Source organism: Lagenorhynchus albirostris, chromosome X (assembly GCF_949774975.1).
Source record: "Lagenorhynchus albirostris chromosome X, mLagAlb1.1, whole genome shotgun sequence".
NCBI classification, from domain to species: domain Eukaryota; kingdom Metazoa; phylum Chordata; class Mammalia; order Artiodactyla; family Delphinidae; genus Lagenorhynchus; species Lagenorhynchus albirostris.
The window spans coordinates 43082180-43097723 of NC_083116.1; the positions used below are offsets into that span (position 1 = coordinate 43082180).

The window sequence follows — 15544 nt, forward strand, 5'->3', positions numbered from 1 at the left end:
GAGGACATCCACTGTAAACTTTCCCATGGAATTTCCAGGGCCCTTTCACACCTGACCTCTGACCCTCACCCTCCTGGGCCCATCCTTTTCCCGGATCATCCAGGGCCACTCCCCTGGTCTCCACTCCTGACTTCCTCTTCCCTTCTCCAGGATGGCCAGGAGTTACCGTCACCAGTGACCGTTGACGTTGACACTCCCTACATAGTAAAGCCCTGCAAGGTGAGGAAGAGGATCAAACAACATTTGGGGTGTTGCAGGGAGGCTTTATCTACTGCATAGTCTCAAGTGCCATTTGATTCCAGGGAAGCTACTTTGGATCTGATGAGCTGAAGAGTCTAGTCCTGCAATTCCTGAAGCAGTAAGTATCTCTGGGAAGCTGAGCAAGGGGGGCAGGTCTAGGACAGGTGAGGCCACCTAAGCACAGGTCTGCTCAGGGGAGTTTTCAAGTCTCATTTGAGGTCCAGACCACAGAGATAGACTGTCTTCGTTGCTCCTCCTTAGGTACTACTTGATCCATGACTATGGAGACAGACAGGTTCTCGCAGGTGCTTATCACGAGGAGGCCTGCTTCTCCCTGACGATTCCCTTCCACCCCGAGGACCCAGCCCTGTGAGTATCACAGCACAGGCTGTGCTCCTGGGCTGTGTGGCTCCCCAGCAGACACAGGCAGCTCCTGCAAACACCCACCACCCACTGTTGCTCTTTGTCTCCTAGAAGCAGCTTGTGCGAGTATTTCAAGGACAGCAGGAATATGAAGAAGCTCAAGGACCCCTGTGAGTGTGTGATGGGAAGACTGGGTAGGAAAGGGCGGTGAAGGGGTCAATCATAGGGCCCAGGGCGTGGCAGCCCCTGACCTTCGCTCGCTTCCCCTCCCCTCACAGACCTGCAGGTCCAGCTGCTGAAGCACACAAAACGTGTCATTGTGCACACCCTCTGTGTGTTGCCCAAGACTCAGCATGCCTTCAGCTCCTTCGTGGTGGACACGTGGTTCCAGACGGTGAGCACCTGCTTCCCTCCTCGGGCAGGCCCAGGAAGCTGCAGGTGGGTGGGAGGTGGAGGTGGTGACTAGGCGCCTGGGCTCTTCCCTTTCAGGAAACGATGCTCTGCTTCTCCATCTGCGGGGTGTTCAAGGCAGGTGAGTGTGTGTAGACCCCCAGTGCAGATGCCCCACTGCTGCCTCCCCCTGGCCAGGCTCACTCCCAGAACCACCTAGCTTCCCTGACCCCTTCCCTTCCCTTCCCCTTCTCTTCTCTTCCCTTCCCCTCCCCCTCCTGTCCCTTCCCTTCCCTTCCCTGCCTTCCACCCCTCCCCTCCCCACCTGCCCTCCCCTCCTCACCCCTCCCCTTCCCCACTGTGTTCTCCTGCCCTCAGGCTTCCCACAGACAATCCAGGTCTCAGCTGTGTCCATGCCTGTCTGCCCTTCACACCCTGGGCGTTGGGGACACAGGCTGTGGCGTTTGGTGGCTCTCAACCCAGATACTTACTCTGAGAACTTGGGCTGTTACTTAAGGTCTCAGTTTCCTCATTTGCAAAATGGGGTAGTAGTATCCACCTCTTGGGCGGCTGTGAAAAATGCATCCCGTGAACTTGTGTAGTGGTCGTCAGGGACCCTGTCACTGGGTGCAGACTGCTCCTATAGTTGCCCTCCCCATTCCCGACACCCTGGCCCCCGTGAACAATTGCCCTCTCAGCATGAGTGTCCAGTCACACCCTGACTGGGGACCGCCATGTGCGCATGTACAGCACGTGTGGCTCTAAGGGGTACTGTTGTTTGTTTGCTGTTGAAGTGGAAGGAAGTTCTCAGGGCTGTGTGCGTGCCTTCACCCGGACCTTCATCGCTACCCCTGCTGGCTCCTGCAGGTGAGAGCCCTGTTGTGGGCGGGAATGCCCATCCCCACCTGGGCTCAGGGGCGAGGGAATGCGGTGGCAAAGACCTTAGGTTTACTCAGTATTGTGGAAAGCCAGCAGGGAGATCCCAGGAGCAGTGTAGCCTAGTGGTTAAGAAGAGTATGGGCCTGGAATCGGCCTATGGGTTCTCTCCTTGAAACAACACTCACTCGCTGTGTGACCTTGGTCAATTCCCATGACCTCTGTGTGACTCAGCGTCTTCTTCTGAGAATGGGCATCAGAGCGTCCAGCCCTTGGGCTGTGGTAAAGGGTAAATGTGAAATTGCCCGTGAGTTGGGGATAAACCTATAAATCGAGTGAAGGTGGTAGACAGTCTCTCCAAAGGTGGGCTCTGTGGGGAGGGGCAGAGGTACCAGTCAAGGAACCTGGGAGACAGACACAGGAGGGACGTGGAAGGAATCTGGTTGCTGAGTGCCAGTGGGAGCAGAGTCAGTATTGGGGGTGTGGGTGTCCATCCTCCAGTTGTCTGAGGGCCCATTTTTCCTTCAGTCTGTGCATCGTGAATGACGAGCTGTTTGTGAGGGATGCCGACCCCAGCGAGACCCAGAGTTTGTTCTCCATCCCACTGCCTATACCCACCTCCAGCTCCATGCACCCCTCTCCCAGCAGCAGCAGGACATCATGCAGGCATCCTCCACCCCATCTGAGATGAACCGCTAGTGGTCTCAGAAGTGAGTGCTGGGGTTGCATGGGGATAGGAGGGAGCTGGGAGGAGTAGAGGAGTGATTAATGGGAACTTGAAGGTAATTTGTTTTCCTTGTTTATTTCAGTCATTTTTAATCTGAACATTTCATCCGTGGTACATATAAAGCTACCTAGTTATTTTGAGCAGCCTTGTATTATTTTTATTAATTTCATGGATGCTGCTTCTGTATTAACAGACAGTTGGGTGTTCAGGAGTGTGCATGAGGTTCATTCCACTGTATATGTCACAGTACATGTGGAGGGGAAAAAAATCATTACCCCAAAACATACCTCCCAGAGGTAACCGTTGAATGTTTTCATCTTCATCATATCTTCCTGTAAGTTTGCTTATGTAGGTGTTTACATATTTATTATGCCCGTTTATGTATTTCTATATTTATCTACAGAAAATGAGATCTCATCATGAGAGAGAGAGAGAGAGAAGGAAATAGAGAGACTGAGACAATGAGAAAGAGAGGCTTGTGGCTGAATGGGGAAGAGGGGTCCAAGGAGGGATTATTTAATCTTTAGTGCCTTGAAACTTGAGCAAGTTAACAGCTAATGTGAAGGAGCCATCTCAGCTCATTTGTAACTCTTAAATTTGCCCATATATTAATTTTCCTTCTTATCTTATTTCTACTACAGAGCTAATGAGACACCTCAAATGGAAAAGTATAAATTTTAAGCCCAATATATATTTAGTTATTAGTGAATGAAAGAAGGGACAATTGTATTTCAATGAAATGGTAGTACTTTTTAGGTTTTTGTCTCACAGGGAGGCAGCACATGGTTGAAACTGTGGTGTGACGTGGCTGGATGACGCATGATCTGAGGACCCCTGCACTGTTGAATGGGAGACAGGTCTAGAATTTTCCTATAAACGTATTAACATGCGTAGCAGTCCAGGAGCAGCAGTTAGGCAAACACTACGGCTTGCTGCCCTGGTGCCATCTCTCACTGAGCTCACCAGGTGAGTCAAAGGCAAGCCTGTCTTCCCAGCGTGGGGAACTGGGTTAGGGTCTGCTCAGAGGCACGATGTTGGGCAGCTCTTAGGAGCTTCTGAGTCTCCCAAGAAGCTAGAGATCCTTCTGTCGTTAAAACTTTGAACTCAAGGCATACCAGAGAGATTTGCTTCCTTCATAAAGATATCTATATTCTCATTAGGAGAAACAATGAGAAACACCTTTCCATAGTGCCTGCCTTAGCCCCAGGTTTTCTCATTCACCCGTCAGGACAGCTCTGTGTTAAAGATGAGTCCCATTTCACAGATGACAAACTCCTCCTCATATAGCTTCTATCACCTATCCAGGTAAGTGGGAGTTTGGGGATGAGGTTCCATCCCTCGCCCTCTCTAGAGGACAGTGGAGCAGCCTCCCTTTTAGACAGTGGGCTTCTAGGCCTGGAGAAATGGTCCTTTTGTTCTCCCCTGATATAACAGGCCCAAGGGGTACTCCCTCAAAACCCCTATTGATGAATATGATAGTGCACATACATGTGCACATGCATTCATTAACTTGGAAAAGCATTCATTGTGCTCAATTTCATGGGGGAGGTAAAGTAGAACCAAATGGAATTGACAGCATATCTCCGTGTGTGTTTGTGTTTGTGTGTGTGTATCGACGGGCTGTGTATAGGAAATGTATAAAGTCATTAGTGATAAAAGTACAATATGTCAGGTAAAAACGTGGAGATGACATACCTCTGAGAGGCAGGCACTTCCTTCTTTACCTCAGAGTCCCCCTTCCTTAGTGTGCAGGACAACTTTTTTTTTAACATCTTAATTGGAGTATAATTGCTTTACAACATTGTGTTAGTTTCTGCTGTATAACAAAGTGAATCCAGTATATGTGTGTGTGTGTATATATATATATATATATATATATATATATATATATATATATCCCTATATCGCCTCCCTCTTGCGTCTCCCTCCCACCCTCCCCAACCCACCCCTCTAGGTGGTCACCAAGCACTGAGCTGATCTCCCTGTGCTATGCAGCTGCTTCCCACTAGCTATCTGTTTTACATTTGGTAGTGTATATAAGTCCATGCCACTCTCGCATTTCATCCCAGCTTACCCTTCCCTTCCCCATGTCCTCAAGTCCATTCTCTACATCTGCGTCTTTATTCCTGTCCTGCCCCTAGGTTCTTCAGAACCGCTTTTGGTTTTTAGATTCCATATACATGTGTTAGCATACGGTATTTGTTTTTCTCTTTCTGACTTACTTCACTCTGTATGAGAGACTCTAGGTCCATCCACCTCACTACAAATAACTCAATTTCATTTCTTTTTATGGCTGAGTAAATATTCCATTGTATATATGTGTCACATCTTCTTTATCCATTCATTTGTCAGTGGCCACGTAGGTTGCTTCCATGTCCTGGCTATTGTAAATAGTGTTGCAATGAACATTGTGCTACCTGACTCTTTTTGAATTATGGTTTTCTCAGGGTATATGCCCAGTAGTGGGATTGCTGTGTCATAACCCTCTTGCACTGTTGGTGGGAATGTAAGTTGTGCAGGACAACCTTTGAGGACTGAGGAAGGTAGAGTATCTTTTGTATGAGGAAAAAGCCCTTCAAGGGTCAGGTGTGGAAGTTTCCATGGGGTACCTTTTCCGATACCCAGAAGCCAAGAGCAGGGAGATGGCAAAGGAGAGGCAGCTCTGGTGGTCTTCAGTGGGGAGGGAGCTAATAAGGGTATAGTCCTTCATCTGGGCATCTCCCTGGCAGCCCCCAGGTCGCCACTGTTTGCAGCTGAGAACCAGGAGTGCTGTTGGGTAAGAACCTTCCCTGAGTCATGAAAGGGTGGGCACAGGGCCTGGCATCCAGAGAGAGCCCAGAGCTTGTCTGCTTACTTCACCTCCATTCTCTGTCTTCACTTCCTATATTCTCCAGCCTCAGTTGGGTTCGTCCCTAACTTTGTGCTAATCACCACTCCTACCATTCACACTTGGCTGGTGGTAAGAAAAATAATAATACTCATAAAACTGAAAGAATAAACCCACAATAGTAATAAAAGATAGCAACAATTATAACACACATATTAGATAAATTACTTGCTCAAGATAAGTCAACCAGCCAGTAATGGTTCCCAGTATCAAACCCTGGTCTTCTGACCGAAAAGGCCCCACCCCTAACCCCTGTTTCTATATTGAGTGTACTTCTATGTTAGGACTCAGGCCGACACAGGGGAAGAGACTCAACCCAGGTCCTGTGGTCTGTTGATGGCTCTGGAACTGGACATACGTTTGATGACTTCTGTCTAGCTGACCTGTTCCTGTTCTTTGCTCTTCTGTGCTAATCCTTCTTCCTGGGGCTCAATAAGAAATTTCCTCTGGTCAAACTAGAATGAAAAAAAGGAGACAAGAAAGCATGAGGAAAAAGGAAATGATGAGATGGCACCAAAGTTCACTTCTTGCTGCTACATTTCCAGATGCTGTTTCAAATCTATTTTATAGGACAGAGGAGGCAAGGTGGGCCAGGAGTAATATATCTCAAAGTCCTATTGCCTGCCAGACATTCTTTGAGATTTTCTCCTTTTCTTCTTACAAGTCTAGAAGTAGGCGCCCTTAGTCCCATTTTACAGAGGGCCAACCTCAGACTCACGGAATGTGTAAATTTTCCAGGGTCACATGTCTACACTTTGCCCTCTACACAGATCAAGCAGCAGCCTCCTGTTTTAGATGATAGAATTCCAGGGCTTAAAAGACTGATAGTGGAAACCTCGCCTGATGTGGAATCTGGGCTGTGTCATGCTCCCCATTGGACATGAAGATGATGGTAGGGATGAAATCCTACTCTGTGGGCCAAGAGGACTGGGTGTGGGGGCCACAATGACTAGCTGATTCTTGAGGTGCTGAACTGGACCCAGAAAGCAGCACAAGCTGTTGCCCTTTGGAAAGAGAACCTGAATGGTAGGATATTAACATGTACACAACTACTATATGAAAGGGGTTTTACATTTTATCTCATTTAATCCTAAACTCTTTTCAAGACCAATAGGTACTTATAAATGATCAGAATCAGAATTTTTTGTGTGTATTTTTTAAAATTGAAGTACAGTTGATTTACAATATTGTGTTAGTTTCAGGTGCACAGCAAAGTGATTCGGATATCAGATTGTTTCCCATTATATGTTATTAAAAGATACTGAATACAATTCCCCATACTTTATTACCATAACTCCTTGTTACTTATCTATTTTATGTATAGTAGCTTGTATCTGTCAGTCTCATACTCCTAATTTGTCCCTCCCACCTCCTTCTCCCCTTTGGTAACCATAAGTTTGTTTTCTATATCTGTGAGACTGTTTCTGTTTTGTATATAGATTCATTTGTATTATTTTTTAGATTCCACATATAAGTGATATCATATAATATTTGTCTTTCTCTGTCTGACTTACTTCAGTAAGTATAATATTCTCTAAGTCCAACTATGTTGTTGCAAATGGCTGAGTAATAGTCCAGTGTGTGTGTGTGTGTGTGTGTGTGTGTGTGTGTGTGTGTGTGTGTATGAGTTTTCATTTCTTTCTGGATATATACCCAGGAGTGGGATTGCTGGATCCTATGGCAGCTCTGTGTTTAGCTATTTAAGAAACCTCCTTACTGCTCTCCATGTGGCTGCACCAATTTACATTCGAACCAACAGTGTAGGAGGTTCCCTTTTCTCTGCATCCTCTCCAGCATTTATTATTTGCAGACTTTTCGATGATAACCATTCTGACTCATGTGAGGTTTTGATTTGCATTTCCCTAGTAATTAGTGATGTTGAGCATCTTTTCATGTGCCTGTTGGCCGTCTTTATGTCTCCTTTGGAAAAATATCTATTTAGATCTTCTGCCCATTTTTTGCTTGAGTTGTTTACATTTTGATATGGAGTTGTATATTTTTGGATATTAACCCCTTGTCAGTCACATCACCTGCAAACATTTTTCTCCCATTCCATAAGTTGTCTTTTCATTTTGTTGATGGCTTCCTTGGCTGTGCAAAAGATTTTAAGTTTAATTAGGTCCCATTTGTTTATTTTTGCTTTAATTTATTTTGCCTTGGGACCCTGATCTGAGAAAATATTGCTACGATTTATGTCAGAGAGTGTTTCACCTATGTTCTCTTCTAGGAGTTTTATGGTGTCACGTCTTATATTTAGGTCTTTAAATCATTTCAAGTTTATTTTTGTATATGGTGTGAAGGAGTGTTCTGATTTCATTGATTTACATGGAGCTGTCCGGCTTTCCCAGCATCACTTGTTGGAGAGACAGTCTTTTCTCCATTATATATTCTTCCCTCCTTTATTGAAGATTACTTGACCGTAGGTGGGTGGGTTTATTCCTAGGCTATCTATTCTATCCATTGATCTATATGTCTGTTTTTGTGCCAGTACCATGCTGTTTTGATTACTGTAGTTTTGTAGTATAACCTGAAGTCTGGGAAGGTTATGCCTCCAGCTCTGTTCTTTTCCTCAGGATTTCTTTGGCAATTCTGGGTCTTTTGTGGTGCCATATAAATTTTTGGATTATTATTTCTAGTTCTGTGAAAAATGTAACAGGTATTTTGATAGGGATTACATTAAGTCTGTCGATTGCTTTAGGTAGTATGGCCATTTTAACAATATTAAGTCTTCCAGTCTAAGAGCATGGGACACCTTTCCATATCTTTGAATCACCTTCCATTTCTTTTATCAACGTTCTATAGTTTTCATCATATAGGTCTTTCACCTCTTGGTTAAGTTTATTCTTAGGTATTTCATTTTTTGATGGGATTTTAAATGGGATTATTTGTTTCCTTTCTGATATTTCATTATTAGTGTAATGAAATGCAACAGATTTCTGTATAGTAATCTTTTACCCTGCTACCTTGCTGAATTCATTTCAGGGAACAGAACTTAAAAGTTAAGTAACGTGACCTAGAAACAACCTTACCAATTGCTGCTCCAGGATTCATAATCTGGAGTTACACAAAGTAATCTGGAGTTACATTTTATCCTATGAACTGACATTCGACATCTCAGAAGGCATTATTATTCACTTGTTCTCTCTAAAACAACGTGAAGTGAAATAAAAACACTAAAACTCATTAAAAAGGATTAGATATCCTCTGCATTTCAAAAGTCACAAAAGGTGTGTGAAAATCTGGGGGATATTGTATTCAGACGTAGGTTTATCTCTTCAATGTACAAAATATTCTTAAACAGTAGAGTTAGGTCAATGATATCAAGAGCGGATGCACAGAAAAACCACTTGAAAAGAAACCAAACTAAATAAATTAATAGGAAATGAATCATATTAAGCAAACAGGGTTGTCATGATGTACAAAGTAAAATATGATGACCCTTTTACTGCAAAAGAATATATATGAACATGGGTGTATGAGGGTGATTAAATATGTTAGTGCATTACATACAGAGAAAAATCTGGAGAGTAGGCACCTATAAGTGAAGAGAAACTCTCTTTGTATTATGGTGGGCAAAAGGTAGGGACAGATGGGTGTGGCAATGTAATTTTGGTTTCTTAAAACGCATGTCTATATTTTTCCATACGTGTTAAACAAAGAGAAGTATTCATTGGTGCCCTAACAAAGTACTGAGATAAAGTTTTGTTAAACAGGTATATCAGCAGCCAAGTCACAAAATAATAGTGCAGAAATACATTTATTGACTTAGACACTAAACAGATTTCTTTGGTAATAAATCACTGAGTGTGGATTGTTGAAGATAGAAGATGTTTTTATTTTATAACTTTGCATTTCTATGCTGTTTCCAGAATGGAAACATTGAATAAAATGTTGAAAATACAAAAGATTGCAAACTGATTACCAATACGCTATTCATATATTCATGGCTTCAGAAGCAGATCAAAAGAATTGATTTGACAGTTTTTTGTATGTGTGTGTATTTGTATACATCCCTTTGCCTCAAATTTCTTTACACCAATTATTCATACACTAACTCATGCAGCTTTCTACTCAGTTCACTTAGGGGCCAGATTTCCAGTCCCAGGGCTTGAAGATCCCAGCATGGGCATGAATACAGAAGGATCGCTGCCAGTGTGAAGTCTAGAAATCTTGCCTTTAGGATGAAATTCATTCCCCTCCCCACCAACACCACAGTCCTTTCCATCCCCCATCCTTTGCCAAGGCCCCAGGTCAGACTTTTACACCTGCAGTTCTGACTCTGGTCACCAGGTGGCATCGCTCTCCATTTTCTACACATTTTTCTTTTTCCCCTCAATGGAAAATGTATATTTTAAAAACAGAATTGAAAAGTTTCCTCAAACTCTATTGGAGAAAAACAAGTACAGTGTGATTTTAACTTACTTTGAAACATTCAGATGTGTATAGAAAGACTAAAAGGGCGTATGTGTAGTTTCTACCCTGCTTCTCATTCATTTATTAATGTGTACTGTGTGTTTACCATGTGGCAGGAACTGTCAGTCCAATTCCTTATCTGCATCCCAACCTCCCTCTCTTCATCTCCAGACCTGCATAACTGGAAAAGCCCCCAGGAAACCAGATGGATGTTAGTGCCCACCGCATGGAGCCCCATGACCTCAGGCTCCATTCTAAGCACAATTAGTCCAAGCTTTACCCTGGGTCCTGGAAACCAGCATGGAAACAGGAAATGATGTAGCTTAGTGGGAGAGGCTATAACTTGGGAAGCTGTGGCACCTTCTAACTCAAACCCCCGTCCTTTTGCATAGGACGAGTAGGCTGTTACCTTCCCTGATGGGACACCACTCAGAGAGTCAAGGATGAGGTGAACAGTGTTGCTTTCGGTTTTGCTTCTCCTCACAGGCTCCAGCTGGAGGTTTTACTTTCTCTTAGACCTTTGCTCTGTCAGAGTGGTACATTTCGGAACTGGTTTTGTATGTTTTATCCCTAAGAGGGTGGTTCTATCCATTTAGTCATCTGACAGGTCCATTTGAGGTGACATGGAGTTCCTGCTTCATGAAGACCTTCTCCGCCAGTCAGGGGGAGCCTGGATCCATACCCACAAGAGACAGAAAAGAGTAGAGACCGAGCTATCAAGACAAACACAGGACCAAGACTCTGGTCCAAATGCCTAATTCTCTTGACTTAGTGAAATGGTTTTCACATATTTCTCACATGACGGTCACTTCTTTTCTGGGTTCCTCTTACACCTGACGCTCAAATATGATCCCTTTCTCTCTCTCCTGTCCACAAACATATACCCACAATAAATTCCTCTAAAAGTTAGTGGTGAAGAAAAGTTTTCTAAATATGGCTTCAAATCCAGAAGCAATAAGGGAAAACCATAGTACACCTGATTTCATTAAAAATTGTAAGGCAGAAAGCATCCCATCAGCAAATTAAACTGAAAAATTACAAATTGGGAAACATACAACTTACATCAATGACAAAGGTTATCTACCTTGTAGTAGAAAGATTATGAAAAAGCAAGGGCAAATTAGAACATTCTGAAGGAGAAAGGGCACTAGATATAAAAAGGATTTCCCCAAAAAGTGTTCCTTAAACATGTTAAAAAGTGTGAAACCTAACTCTGGATTAAGAGATGCAAAGAAAAAAACAAACAAACCAAAAAGCCGAGATGCCTCTTCTCATCATTTACATAGTCTGTGAAGAAATAGGCAATCACGTACATTGCTGGTGGCAATGTAACATGGTATAACTCCTAGCCAGGGGATTTGATACGGTGTTATGAAATTACCAGGGTACTTACCCTTGGAACCAGCAATGTCTCTCCTAAGAATCTATCCCAAACTAACAATGTAAAAAGACATAAACACAAAGCCATTCCTGCCAGAACAATTCATACAGCAGAAGGCCAGAAACAAGACATATCCACCAATAAGGGGCTGGTTGAATAAACTGTGGTCCATCTACATCTGAGAGGACTGTGCAGCTGTAAAAAGCAATGAAGACTCCTCCTCTGTACTGTTGTGGAGTCATCTCCAGGATATATTGTTCAGTGATAAAAGCCAGGTGCAGAAAAGTGTGTGGAGCTGCTGCTGTCCAATATGACGGCCACTAGCCTCAAGTAGCTATTTACAGTAAATTAAACTCAAATTACATGAAATTAAAAAATCAGTTACTCAGTCAGAGTTACCACATTTTAGGTGCTAAAGGTTCAATTCCTGAATAAGACTCAGGTACTTCATGACTGCTGTGTTGAACAGCACAGATACAGAACATTCCCATCTCCACAGAAGTTTCTGTTGGAGAGCACTGGTGTAGAATATGACAACTTTTACGTATGAAACGGGGAGAAAACAAATGTATGTTATATTTCCTTATATTTTAAGAACTGTACAGTTAATACAAAAGATGATAAAAATGCGTACCTATAAGGGGACAGAAGAGCAGCCCAGGATGCAAGCCAATGACGTAGATTCTCTTAAATATGAAACCTATATTACTGGCTCTATGCACTGAAAGGGCAAGAAACAATGACCAACACAGTAGTAATCAGCAACTGTAGTCCCTAGACTGAATTTCCCACTAAAAGGAACCAGGCTTCCTTGGAGAAATGCCTGATTTTTGGTCTAGGTAAGGATTGTACCAGGTGAGTCTGGACGGAACTCTCATACCAGAAATTATATCAAAAAGACTCATAACCTCAGGGCCTCCCATTGGCCAAAGATAGAACAATTTGAACATCAAAAACATTAATGACTATCATGCACTAAAACACGTCAAATATAGAAACATCTATGACACTCTAAAAAAAAGCCAACAAAACCAACTCACTGCTCACCTTTGAGAATCCTAGGGAAACACCTGATTTTTGAAAGTGCAAATATTGCCAGTGAACTGTATATACACCTTGCCTTTCCTGTGCTTGTTATACCTACGCATAGTTGTTGAGGGAAGAATTCTTTTATAAAAGAATTTCTGCCAATACATGCAGAAGCAATTAAAGAATTTGTACGTCATGCTTTTGCAACCTTTTATGAAATGTAGCTCTAGGCAATGATCATTAGAGGCTGCAAAAAAGGGATGTGAAAAGCAGATGGGAAATTTTATAAAAGCTGTGTCACAGTATCTCTGAATTTGCCTTTCCTCACTTGTAAAATGGGAACAATTCTATCCATATTAGACAATTACTGTGAGGAGCAAAAGGTCAATCGGGCAGATGATACATATAGTGCTGAATAGGGATGAATAGTCTTATCTCATACCTGACCTTCCTTTAAAGGAGATTCCCTTGATACAATCCAAACAGCATGATTATAAGACAATAATGTGGAAATATTAAATGGAAAGGAAACGTATAAGTTTTCATTACGTATTCACTTCAGTGTCATTTCTCTGTGCTGGAGTCATTTCTCAGATAATTTAGGAGAAAGGAAAACTGACTCCAGCATTTCCATTGGGTGTGTGAAAGAAAACCATTGGTCCATTTCACATTATTTCATATCTTTTCCCATTCCACTTTTAATAATTATGTTAATTTCTTAAGAATAACATGTGTACTCAAACGAACTTACCTATCAAACAGAAACAGACTCACAGACAGGGAACACACTTGTGGTTGCCAAGGGGGAGAGGGGGTGGGGAAGGGACGAATTGGGAGTTTGGAATTATCTGATGCAAACTATTTATACATAGAATGGATAAACGACAAGGTCCTACTCTATAGCACAGGAAACTATATTCAATATCCTGTAATAAACCATAATGGAAAAGAATGTCAAAAGGAATATATATGTGTAACTGAATCACTTTGCTGTACAGCAGAAATTGACACATTGTAAATCAACTATACTTCAATAATAATAATAAAAAAAGAATAACATGTACTGTAACCCAGCAAGAATGGGCTTTGCAGAAGAACACTACAGTAAATCACTGGGGGCCAGGCACATCATAGGTTCTTGGGTAAATCGTTTCCCCTATGCTGGCCATTTTTTTGGATAAAACCTCTCAGATGTAGAGGCTAATGAGATACCATCTGGGAAAGCACTTTTGAGACCTTAGATGGGATGGAAGAAGCTATTATTTCTACGTAATTACTTTCCAATCTACACTTCAGATATTATCATACTCTGTGTTGAATGAATTCAGTAGGCATAAGTCCTTGCATTACTTTGTACTTGAACGGCCATTTGTGAATAGTCTTAGGGTGGTTGGAAGGGAAAAGTTATATATTAGGGCAGGACCTCTGGCCCAGAAAATCATAGGGACTTATCTATTGTGAATGCATGCATTTTTTCTATCTCATGCATTTTCCACAACATTCCTGGAAGGTAGAGAATAACATATCTTTACATCATGTTGTAGCTGGAGAAACAGTAATGTACAGAGGTTAAGCAACTTGGCTGGGGGTCATCCTTCTCTTAAGAGGAAAAGCAGAGACTGACACCCTGTATGTCCAAGTGCAGACTGCGTGATGCTCAGCTGCACATGGCACCGTATTCAAATAAGTCTTGCTTTCCTGCTGACCTGGGTCACTTCTGAAATCTATCTTCACTTCCGATGCCAGGCTGATAGTCCTGCTTGTATTTATTCAAGTCGGTGAACATCACTGTACTTCAATTTCCTGTTCTGTAGAGACAAGGGAATGTGGTTAGGTCATTAGTGTTTGAAAGTGAATTCCCAGACAACATAAGGAATATGCACAGTATAATAGAGGGACAGGTGTTATGCTGAGGATGAATAATTGAAGGAACAGCCTCCAAATGCATGAAGGTCAAAAGTTCCTGGATTCATTAATGCATATTGATAAATCAACCTGTGAAAAAGTTGTACTAAGTGAAATCCCCACCAGCAATATCAGACTTTGTAGGATTCCCCATATGCACCCCCACACTGGAAATTCTCAGTAGTTTATTGTTACACTTGAAAAACATGAACATAGAAATTCTCTTATTGTCATCAGATTTAATTGGATAGTAAGGTTATTTAAAAGTATCCCTAGTATGCAGACTCTTCCGCTAATCATCATTTGCATTAGTTATTAACGCAAAAAGGTCCAGTGACATCGGCAACCTAACAAACCATGAGTGACGGCCTTATAAGCCAGCAAGTTCTCCTAGGGCTACTGCCTGCATGAAGGCTCCAGGGTGTGTGTGTGTGTGTGTGTGTCCTCTGGGGCCTCCTAAGGACAATGTGTATCCCTAGAAAGAGATTGAGAATATCTCTTTGTGATATATGTTGAGTTCAAGTTTAGAGAGGAGCTGGATCTGCTCGTTCTTGAGTCTTTCGAAATGGCACAAGAGTTGGACCACAGCAAGCTTCTGAGCAGACAGTAGTCTCGTTCCCCCAGATGGAAGGCAAGCCTGTCTGTGAACTCACCTGCTCAGGTCAGGGATGGATCCCTCCAGGACATAAGGTGTGGCAGTCTGCCTAAATGTGCCTCTGAACACTGAAGTTGAGGGCTCCCATCTTGCAGCTGTCAGTTGCAGAGCCCTGAGAAGCTGCATCCTCTCAGCCACCCACCACCATGGGCTCAGTCATTTGCATGAGGAGCTCTGCACTCAGGGATAAAAATCCTTAAATTCTTAGCACATCTTTGACACGTCGTGCATTCACCTATTCATCCATTCATACGTTTAACAGACATTAAGAAGAAACTCTACACTATCCCTTCAGTAAGTTTTAGGTTTCTCCAGAATGGAAACAAGGAAATAAAGTGTGGGAAGGCTGGTGTGGTCAATTCAGATGTTAAATCTAAGAAGAGATAGATCCTTCTCATTAAGATTTCAAGCTGCTCAAGTATCTTATAAATGGTGATTATAGAACATCATTTAATGCTGTGGGCCTCTGTCCACATCTCTGGTTACTGACCTCTTTACATATATATTCTGCACTCTGCAACTAAAGATCTACAATGAATTCTTGATACTCAGTTCACATCCCCCGACCTCCCCTCCAACTCAGTCTTCATCTCTCATCTAATGGGGATGTCCCTCCACTCCTCCACTGAAATTTATCTTGCCAAAGTCAACAACCACCTTTTTGTCACATTTATACAT

General features: G+C 42.7%; 1 pseudogene; it reads left to right on the plus strand.

Moving 5' to 3' along the window:
• Nucleotides 1-15544, plus strand: part of LOC132513036 (nuclear RNA export factor 2-like) — a 43476-nt pseudogene that overhangs the window by 3390 nt on the left and 24542 nt on the right.